We start from the raw sequence: 10,945 nt of genomic DNA, 5'->3' as shown, positions 1-10,945 counted from the left end.
AGTTGTAAGGATTAGCAAAGCACAAAAAGAAAGAAATCTAACATGAATTAACTAACAAACTGTTCCCTCGCTAAACCCTTCAGAAACCCCAAAGCCCTGGCTTCCTGCCCCCTTGAAACTCACCCCAAACTCCAGGAGAGATTTCAAGCTTCCTGAAATCCTGTCTCTCAAGAATCTGCAGATGTCCTTCCATGAAAGAATTATTCAAACTAGCTTTTGACCATGAAGCAACAAAAACTCCTCACTAAGCCTTCCGCCCGTCCTCTTTCATCCCCTTCCTAGCTCCTTCTGAGAACAAAGATACACTTCAGGTCCTGCCACATGGCCCTCAAGGTCCCGCCCACCATGTGCTGAGTGGCTGTTTCCTAGCCTGTCATTCAGGACTGGGTTCACTTCTGGTTCACTCTTTAGGGTAAGGGAGAGCTGATTGCTACATCATCATCATCATCATCATCATTCCTGCCAATAATAAACTAGTCCCATAAGAATACAGGAGCCTAGATAGCTGCCTTATACTGAGTCAGACCATTGGTCTATCTCACTCAGTGTTGAGTTAACCAAGCAAAGGGATAGTTTTAAAAGTGGTGATTCCACATTATTATTATTATTATTATTATTATTATTATTATTATTATTATTATTTGCACATATGATCACAGAATAGTGAGGCTCTGCCTGGCTAGCTGTCCTCTGAGAAAACATTTCATCTGCCTCCTTGAAAAATTGCCTTCAGTATTCCATACTGAAAAGGATCCATTGCATTATTTAACACCATTTTAATAACCAGCACTTCACATGGCTACTGATGCCCATGTTGTGCCTCTGTCAAAGTTGCACCCTAGGCAGCTGGGCTTATTGCCCCATCCTAATTGCATTATTTTTCCTGATTTCTTTTTTGCAGTGGTGGTGGGGAGAAACAATAAGGAGGAGGAAGTGGAGGAGCATCTGCTTTGCATGCAGAAGGTCCCGGGTTCAATCCCTGACAGCATCTTCAGGTAGGGCTGGGAAAGGCTCCTGCCTGAAACCTTGGAGACCTGCTGCCGATCAGAACAGACAATTCTATTATGACTACTATGGATATTTATACCGCTTTTCAACAGGGATGTGCACGGAACCAGCAGGGGTTGGTTCAACAGCGGTGGAGGGAGGGTGGCTTTAAGAGTGGAGGAGGATGCACTCCCCCACCACCGGGGCTCGCTATTCTGTAAAAGCCAATTAGGGCGGCAGCGTACCTCCCTTCCGTCCCGTTCTGACGTTTACCAGATGTAACCGGAAGTACTAGCTGCGACTGTGCATGTCGCAGTGTCGCGCACATCACCTGCACACACCCAACATGCATGAGCACGACATATGCACACGCACAACATGTAGTCACAGCTAGTACTTCAGGTAAACATCATAATGGGCTTTTAGTGTATCGTGCACCAGCAGAGGGGGTGTAAGTGCATCCTTTCCTGCCCTTAAAGCCATCACCACCCTCCGTCAAACCTTCAAGCCAGCCAGGGTTCGAACTGGTTCGGAGGCCTGTAAAAGGGCCTCCGAACCAGTTCATGCACATCCCTATTTTCAACCAAAGTTTCAAGACATTTTACAAATACAAATAAACAAATGGTTCCCTGTCCTCAAAGATCTCACCATCTAACAGGCAACATTTACCCGAATAAAAGATGACTCTGAATTTAAGATGAACCCCTTAAAAATAGAGGTTAGATGTAGGTTATACTCTTATTTACCCCCAAAGAAGAGATGATCTCCTGATTTCTAACATCAAGGAATTTGGGGGGGGAAATAATCTTGGATTCTGGTAAATACAATACTATAATCCAAGACTAGTCCCACCACCAAAGTTTCTTTATGTTAGAAAACAGGGGATCATTGAAATGAATTGAGGGATCATCTTTTGGGGTAAATAAGTGTATAACCTATATCTAACCTCTATTTTTCAAGGGGTTCATCTTAAATTCATAGTCATCTTGTATTCGGGTAAATACGGGTTGACATCCGCAACAGCCACTGGAGGGATGCTGAGCTGAGGTTGAATAGAGCCAGTTGCTCTCCCCTTGCTAAATATAAGAGAAATTGAATCACCATTTTAAAAGGTGCCTCTTTGCTTGCTTAATACTGAGTGAGATGGACCAATGATCTGACTCAGTATAAGGCAGCTATCTGTGCTCCTGTGTTCTTATGGTACTAGTTTATTGTCAGCAGGACTGGATGGCAATTCTCCCCCATCCATCGCATTGTGTGACTTCAACTCCCATAATCCCCTGCCATAATGGCCAAATGCCATTGTGGTTCGGGGTTATGGGAGTTTAAGTCCACCAACATCTGGGGACCCAAGGCTGAGAACTCCTAATATTCCATGCTTGCAAAAGATTCCAAATTTAATTATTTTAATGCTTCTATTGTTTTAACTGTAAACTGCCCAGAGATGCAAGTTCCAGGAAACTGTGCATGAAGAATGTAGCGATCCTTGAAACTTTGCACGAAGAATTTAGCAGTCCTTGACTCCAAAAAGGTTGAGAAACACTGACCTAATCTGATGTGTGACCAAGACAACCCAGCTTGGCCTATTACATATGTATGTTTAAGCCCTGCCATGTTATGGTTTTGTTATTCAGTTAGAAGATCTAAGAGGGTCTAAAAGATGTCAGTTTGAATATTGCTAAAAGGCTTCATTTTCATTCACAGTCTGGTACATTTTCATGGCCTTGTCTGTCTGTAAAGTGAAAAGGGGGAAAAGATTTTAATTCTACTGCTGAATGTTGGCTTTAGATGTTTGCTTTGTCTCCAAGAACAATCCAAGGTTAAATCACCTATTTTTATCTCATTGCATTCGTCTACTTGCCCTGATGAATCTAGTGGCTGCTAGGGAATAGAAAAGGAATATGCCATTTCTAATGGAACGAGAATTAAGAGGCTGTGTTAATTAATAGCAGTAACAAGGCTGAACTTTATAAATTCAGTGGTGTTTGAGCGCTTTAACTCTTAGGTCTGAGTGGAGTGACTCATTGAAAAATGCAATAATTGTTCACCAAAGTGCTTATTAACAGTGCCATTAATATCAAAGGATTTCTTTATTATTTCTGCCTTTAAAAAAAAAGAAATATGTTGAGTGCCAGGAAAAGAACCCCGTGTAGGGAAATATAATTCATTCACAGTGCTGTCCATAAAGCCTTAATCCCAATCATGGTGGGAAAACTAATGTGCTTCTTCACAAGCATGCCTCCGCTATATATTGCACTTTCAGAAACAGAATGACCATCCTACATGACTTAAACATTTTTTTAAAACCTGACTTTTTTTCCTTAGAAAACAAGATGCTGAAAATGTACATATGAAAAAAAGCACTGAAGAAGAACAGAAAGCTGGCACCACACAGGTTGGGTTTTTATTTAAAGTCTAGAGTGACACATGGTTTGAACTTCTGGCACTGAAGAGGTTGCCCCTGGCTGTGCCTATGAATGGATGAAGATAGAGGTGTCATTCCACCCCACATTTCTGCTGTGCATGTCTTATTTAATTGCTTAAGTGGAGACAGATTCAATTTAGTACCAGAAGTTCAAGTCAGGATTGTACTGGGCCTGGGTCTCTTTGGTTGGTTCAGAGTGGTTAATAAGGAATCTGGTCCCAATCAGACCTATGCTTCCACATTGGCCTTCTTACATGAGAAGCTGCCTCATACCTGTGTTAGCCAGTCTTTATTATAGTCCTTGACCAGCATAAAGTGGAATACATTAAAACAGCATCGAAGCAGCATCGAAACAGGCTATGCCCGGAACTGTCAAGGCAGTTGCCTCATACCAGATCAGACCATTGGACCATCTAGCTCAGTTTTGTTGACTTGACTGATAGTGGCCTTCCAGGGTTTCAGATAGGAGTCTTTTCCCAGCCCTACCTGGATATAGCAGCAATTAAGCCTAGGGCCTTCTTCATGCAAAGCAGGTGCTCTTCCACTGAGCTACAGCCCATGTTGAGTGGCGAAGTCATAATAATCATTTATTATTATTTAAAATATTTATAACACGCCCATCCAGTACACTGCTGCTCGGGGCAACTCACAACAATTACATAACAATCACATAATGAGGACTAGCATGTATGCACTGCTTTATGAATGTTTTATATGGATGATTTAGTTATATTTGTTGCTCCAGCATCAGTCTTACTCCACCTTCTGTTTCTCTTGATTCTGTTTCCTCGTGGATGACCTCTGAGTTTCTGAAGATTGAATTTCTTATTTTTTCCCCTCTTTTGACTTCTTCAGTCTTTTCTGCTTCTTTAACTCTTTCATTTTTCCTACTTCATATATATTAATCCCTTAAAAATAAAATAAACAATTCTTAGTCATTAATATCTCTAGAATACAATCTTTTACCTGCAAAGATACCGCTAAAACTCAAGATGCACCCAAGACCCTTCAGAAATTCCACCAGGATTTCATTGAGGCTGTTCTCATGCACAGGCCAAACTGGGCTAACAAAGCCAAGCCCAGTCTTCCCCACATGTGAGAACTGCTGGGATCATGTCCAATCCTGGCAGTGCCTTGGCAGCAAACCCACCAAGCCAGCCACCCTCTTAAATGGTTAAGGAAACTAGCACTCCCTCAGCCCCATTTTTTTTTAATTACAGGCAGGCAGGACTGGGAGACTGTGGGGATTCTGGCCAGCATTGAGGGAATTCCCATAATGCACTGCAACTCATGCAGTACATTATGGGATTTCTGGTGGCTGGGGTAATTCATCCTAGCCCATGACCCTCCACACTGCCCAAGGAGGCAGCTGCAGGTCTGGGTGTGCAATCTCCATGCCTAGACGAACAGCAAGGATTGTCAGTGGGAGGGGTGGTGGTAAGATTTTGAGGCTTCCTCCCCTGCCACTTCAAGCTTTTCTACAATCACACCTTCTTATCTAAAAACTTCTTTCTCTAAAACCACTTGTTTCTATTGCTCCCTCTGCAGTTTATACGTTATTGATCAATATGACCATGTTTCTCCTCTTTGGTTTCACTTTGTGTTGGCTTCCCTTATCATCTCCATAAATGTACCTCAAGAAATATCCATTTTTACATGTCGTTTCCCATTATTTTTGATATTTCAGTTCAGTGTCTCCATTCCTCCAGTAGGGAAGAGGTTAACCTTGGTTTCCCAGATGTTGTTATATTACAGCTCTCATCACCCCCTGAGGCTGGGGTGATGGGTGTTGTAGTCCAACAACATCTGGGTTCCCAAGGTTGGGAACCTCTGCAATAGAGAGTGCAGCCTGGAGGACCAATTTTGGAGCCTGGACCAAAAGGCCTTTGGAGGCACATCCCACCCCCCACGTCCCACAGCAAGTTAAGCATCATTCCCCTACCCATACACACCATGACACGTGAAGTATTTTTTAAATGTGGTTAAGAATTTTTTTAACAGTGTTTTTAACACATTTAGGGGACAAACAGCAACTGAACTCACAAGAATGTAAGAATATGAAACAGGTATATTTATGCAAATATGCATTTGCAGAAACATTTCAACATGCAACTTCACATAGTCCCATCCCACATATTTCTTTCCCTGCTACCCCCTTTCTCGCTAAAGCAGAGGTCATGCTTGGCCGCTCGGTGCAGGTCACAGTCACGCCCAGCCCAGTGCAGGACAGTGGCGTGGCGTGGGAACCACACCACCTGGGTGCAGAATAAAGAGGATTGCAGGGGGGGCAGGGGGTGTGGAGGCCCCGGGGGTAAGAGTGCCTCTAGGTGGGATCCATAGCTTAAGCATTTGAACATCTCCTAGCTCAAAATTGCATGGCTAATTCAACAAAATACTAGAGGTGTGCACAAATCAATTTTTTCATTTCAGTTTCAGAATTGAAACACCCCTGATTTGGTTTGGGTCTGAATCTGACACAAACACACACACACACACACCGAATCACCCCAGATTTGATTTTGACCCAAATTTTCCAAATATGAATCGGTTTGGATTTTTAAAAAAGTGTCCTGGGGCCAAAAGAGTTGGTGGGGGTGGTAGTGCCCAATAGGTCCCTGCCACCACCAGTATTTCAAAGGAATTGGGCAAAGGGCTGATTTTAAAAAAAATTAATGAAGTTTGGTGTCTTTAAGCTTCCCCCCCATAGGGAATAATGGGGGTTTCAGCAGCCCCATAACTCCACTTGGGGGGCACCAGGGTGACCCAGAGTGAGTGGTGGTGTAGTTCACAAAGGGTGCCAATCACTCCCATACCCACAAGCTCATGGGGTAAAGGATATTGTTGTTTCTGAGGTATTCTGAGTGTAGATTCTGTGGTAGCAAATGGGAGTGTATTGCCCCATTTGAGTGACCACGGAAGCAGCAGGTCCTGGGGCGGGAACTAAGCCGAACCTCTGCTGGTGCTTGAACTTCGCCTCCTTAAACCCAAGCGCATCCTGCACCACCAGGTTCAAAGTGTGTGCAGCGCAAGTGATGTGCACAAATTGAACTTGCCTGGCCACCTTACTAATGTTGGCTGCATTGTCAGTCACCATGATGACTCAGCAGAGGTTTGGCTCCCTGGCTAGCCAACTCCCCACCTGTCGGTCCATGACCGCCAACAACTCATCTGACCTATGGTCTGTGTCCATCACCTCCACATGCAACACTGCCCAAGAAGGCTTGCCTGCATGGGAGGAGCTGGATGTCCCCTCACCCCCATGCCCCCACCAGTGGGCTGTCAGAGACATGAAGGCAGTGTGCAGCCCACTGCAGCTCATCCAGAGACCCACAGTGAAGTGCACACTGGTGCTGGGCCCATCTGTACGCAACCGGTCCAACACAGCTGCCCTGCACGCACAGTACAGGGAGGGTACCACCCTCCTACTGAAGGTGGTGCGTGAGGGGATTTTGTACTCTGGGGCGAGCAGCTGGAGCAGACGGCAGAAGCCGACATTCTCCACGATATTAAAAGGCTGATCATCCAACGCCATCATCTCCCCAATGGCCCGGGTAATCAGATATGGTTTGGGGCAAACACACTGCTTGCCCAGAAGCTGCACCCACTGCTCAGTCAGTTTTTCCTGCCTAGGAGCAGGAGCCACTGGCTGCTTGCTGCTACTGCTACTAGTGGAGGCACTTGGCCTAATGCCACTGCCAGCAGAGGTTTGGACCCCTGGGTGCTGCCACCACAGGTGCAACAGCAGACCCGATGTGCTGAAGTGCTTCAGGTTCTTGCCCCTGCTAACAAGTGCCTTGCAGTGGGTGCAGGCAGCATGGCTGGGATCATCAGGGCAAAGCTCAGAGTGATCCCACACCACACTGCTGGACTCTCCTGTGACACGGGCTGCTTGGGTGGTGGCACTTCTACTGGTTCCTTCTGGGTCACGCCACCACCATGGCCCTCAAAGCTGGCCTGGGAAGTCCCAGGGACAGGAAACACAGGGGCTTCCTCCTGGGCCTCCACAGATGTAACCCTGGGGCCTCCACCCCCACCCCCCCGGGACTGGTGGGGAGGGCAGCAAGGTGGATCTGGCAGCTGCCTCCACCTGCACCACCTCCACATCTGCCTCGGGATGAACTTCTTCCCTGGCAGGGGAGGCCCTCCCCCGCTAACTGCTGCCCAACCACAGGCCCTGGCATAGGGCCAGGCAGACCAGAGAAGTCCAGCCTGCGCACCAAAGCAGGGGCAGGGGTGACTCAAGGAATAGGCCCCTGTCACACACACACACACACACCCGCACGGCCAGCAAAAAAAGAGGCCTCCCTTTATCTGGCACTCTTCCGCCCCTCCCAGCCATCTCTTTGGGGGCTTCTTTTTAAAACCCTGACTTAAAATTTTTTTTTTTTTTAAGAATTGGGGGGGCAAGTGGGGTGAATGTCTAAAGGCAGGGGACACTCAGTTGGGAGAAGGGCCAATAACGGGCTGGGCTGACTTCAGCAGAGTGTCCCCCCCCCCCCCACGCACACACACACACAACCCAGTGCCAATGGGTTGTGGTGCTGCTGATGCTTTCTTTAAGGCTGCATTTGTGGGTGGAGTAAACAAAATGTGCAGTGAGGACTAGGCTGGAGTGTGTGCTGCTCACTCAGAGCCTGTAGGCAGGGCAGTAGGGAACCGCAGATACAATAGGCTAGGGACTATTGTAACTAGGGAACAATGTCAATAACTGGGGACCAGATAGATATAATAACAGATACAATATAACTAGGGACTGGGAACAGAATAGATACAATAGGGAACCAGGGAACAAGATACAACATAGGCTGCTGCTGGACTTGTGAAAGCCGGGCAGAGAGTATCAATAATGCTATATATATTATGGGCACTAGAGGACAGGCTTCTTAAAAAAAAAAGAAAAGAAAAAAAATAGTTGGAATGGGAAAAAAAGATATATTTTTTCTTTAAAAAACCACAAGGCTATGCTACCCTAACCACCTACTAGTAGCTAGCTAATGGGGATCCCTTTTTAAAACTTTAAACAGAACCCCTATTTAAGCTTCTTCTAAACAGCACACAACTTTTTTTTAATACAGTTGCAACCCAAAACTTCCCTCCAAACGGGGGGGGGGGGGGAGCCAAGAATACACAATTCAAGAGGTGTGTGTGTGTGTGTGTATGGTGTGGTGGTGGTGGTGGTGGGGTGTGTGTGTATGTAAATTAATGGGTACTCATCAGTCGAGGGCTTCTCCAATGTTGGGTCTAGTATTCCACTTCTGAGAATCGCCCGTCTTCAGTCTTCAGATGGGGCAAAAGCCTCAGAAATCTGGAAAATCTGGTGGGGGGAGGGGGTGGCCGCTGGCTGGCCAGGTGGCCAGTGGCCACAGGCGCTCTGGGGCTGGTGGTGGCTGCTTCTGGGCACAGGCAGGCAGTGATTCTCTCAACAGCAGTAAGAAGGGTGGGGAAAAATAGATGGAATTCTCTTTTCTTCCAATTCTCTTTTTCTGAAAGAAAGAAAGAAAGAAAGAGAAAGAAAGAAAGAAAGAAGCAATCAATGCAGGAGAGAATTCATCCCAAGATGGCACAGGCAGACTGGATGGCACAAGGCAGGTTGGCAGCATGGCAGAACAATGGTGGCAAGGTGGAACACAACAGGCAGAAATGCAGCAAAGCAAGAAGCAAAGCTATCTCTTCTTCTTCCACGAGGCAAAAAGAAAAAATGACTGCCTGTTGCCCCTTTAAATTACCCTTGAAAATCCCTCCGTGAACTGGCCCCCACCATTGCCCCTTCTTTGACCTTCCCCTGGCCAATAAGGGGTCATGTTGCACTTTGCAGAGCCGAAAGAACCAATCAGGAATGAGGAGACAATTCTCAGCAGATCAGCCCATGCTTTCCTATACCACTCCGAAGGCTGGAAGGGTGGGAAATTCAAATCAACGTCAAACACAAAATGGAGACTGACTCCAAAATGGAGGTACGAAACAACAAAACTTTCTGAGCCAAAACAGGCACGATTCATTTTGTTGACAGAACTTTCAGAAGGTGCAAATGGGCGATTTGTTCTGTATACAAATCGCCCGAAACTGCCTGGTTTGGGTACAGATCGCTCTGTACCCAAAATGTTTCACACATCCCTACAAAATACACTTTCTCAAGGGAAACCTACCTCATGGGCAGGTAAAATGTGTGAGAGCTGGCAACCTTAGCAACAGCACAGCCATCTCACTGCTGCATGCTTCAAATACTGAGTCACCTCCCATGGTCTGAATGATGGCATGGCAGGTCTGCTGGAAATCCCATTAAAGAGGAATTAAAGTAATTAGAACAAATGCTTTCTAAACGGGGTATTTGGATGATTTGTTGACAAGGTATAATGCAGGTCCATGGGGGGGTTGTCATTAGGCTTGCCTTGAATTCCCATTGTTTTCCAGTGTCTTTTGACTACCAGTTCTTTTTCAGTCATTTCATCTGATCAAAAGAGAAACACAGTTGACAAGAACTAATCTCTATCACTTACTGATATTCAAATGCCATGTGATTAGCATGAGGTGAGTAACATTTTCCATAGTGTGGGAGCTGCTTTACCTTCCCACAAATGTTTTCTTAGCTGCTTCATACTTCCTTGAAGAAGTGCATGAATTAAAGCAGAGCTAAAGCCACATTTCCATTTCCATGCTCATTTCAGCTGAGACCGCATATATGGTGCAATCATGTGCTACTGGGTAACAAGTGTCTAATCGCAGCGCAGGACACCTGCCCAGTCCATGATTTACTGTCTTGGTGATGTTCTTTATCACAAGCCACTGTCATAACTATGTTGCATATTAGCTCATAACCTTATGACTTCAGCAGAGAACCATATTGACTGCATTTTATTACATGACTAGTAACTTTAAGCCCGTTAAATTAATGGGTGCTAGTAGACCTTTGGGGCCAGCTAACTCCGCCTCCTCTGGTCAAGGCTGCGGCTCTGCCGCCGCCTCGGCCGCACCGCGTCATCCTCCACCCGGCCGGGCCCACCGTCTCCTCTGACCGAGAGTGGGGGCCCTTTTCTGAGAGTACTGCCCCACTCTCCCTCCCTCCCTTCTGCCCCACACTCTTGCCTCTCTTCCCCTCCCTCCCACCCCACTCTCTTGCCCTCCCCCCTGCCCCACTCCCTCTTGCCCTTCCTCCTCCCCCACTCCCTCTTGCCTTTCCCCCTCCCCCCTGACCCACTCCCTCTTGCCCTTCCCCCTCCCCCCTGCCCCACTCCCTCTTGCCCTCCCCCCTCCCCCTGCCCCACTCCCTCTTGCCCCTCCCCCCTCTTGCCCCTCCCTCTGCCCCACTCTCTCTTGCCCATCCCCTGGCTGTTCCCTTTTCTCTCCCGCCCCACTCTCCCTCCCTCCCTTCTGCCCCACACTCTTGCCTCTCTTCCCCTCCCTCCCACCCCACTCTCTTGCCCTCCCTCCCCCTCCCACCCTTCTCTCTCACCCTCCCCTCCCTGTCAGCCTCCTGCCCCAGTACCTCCTGCCCTCCCCACTCCCTCTTGCCCTTCCCTTCCCCCTCCCCCACTC

General features: G+C 47.0%; 1 long non-coding RNA gene across 1 annotated transcript; it reads left to right on the top strand.

Moving 5' to 3' along the window:
* Nucleotides 1-913: 913 nt before the first annotated feature.
* Nucleotides 914-9,690, top strand: LOC128352442 (uncharacterized). The gene is made up of 3 exons (XR_008320418.1): nt 914-995; nt 3,313-3,382; nt 8,903-9,690. It is a non-coding gene; the product is annotated as an uncharacterized LOC128352442 (long non-coding RNA).
* The last annotated feature ends 1,255 nt before the right edge of the window (nt 9,691-10,945 follow it).

This window comes from Hemicordylus capensis, chromosome 3, assembly GCF_027244095.1.
Source record: "Hemicordylus capensis ecotype Gifberg chromosome 3, rHemCap1.1.pri, whole genome shotgun sequence".
In the NCBI taxonomy this organism is placed as follows: domain Eukaryota; kingdom Metazoa; phylum Chordata; class Lepidosauria; order Squamata; family Cordylidae; genus Hemicordylus; species Hemicordylus capensis.
The sequence above is the reverse complement of the archived record's forward strand: the minus strand, read 5'-3'. Positions and strand labels throughout refer to the sequence as shown.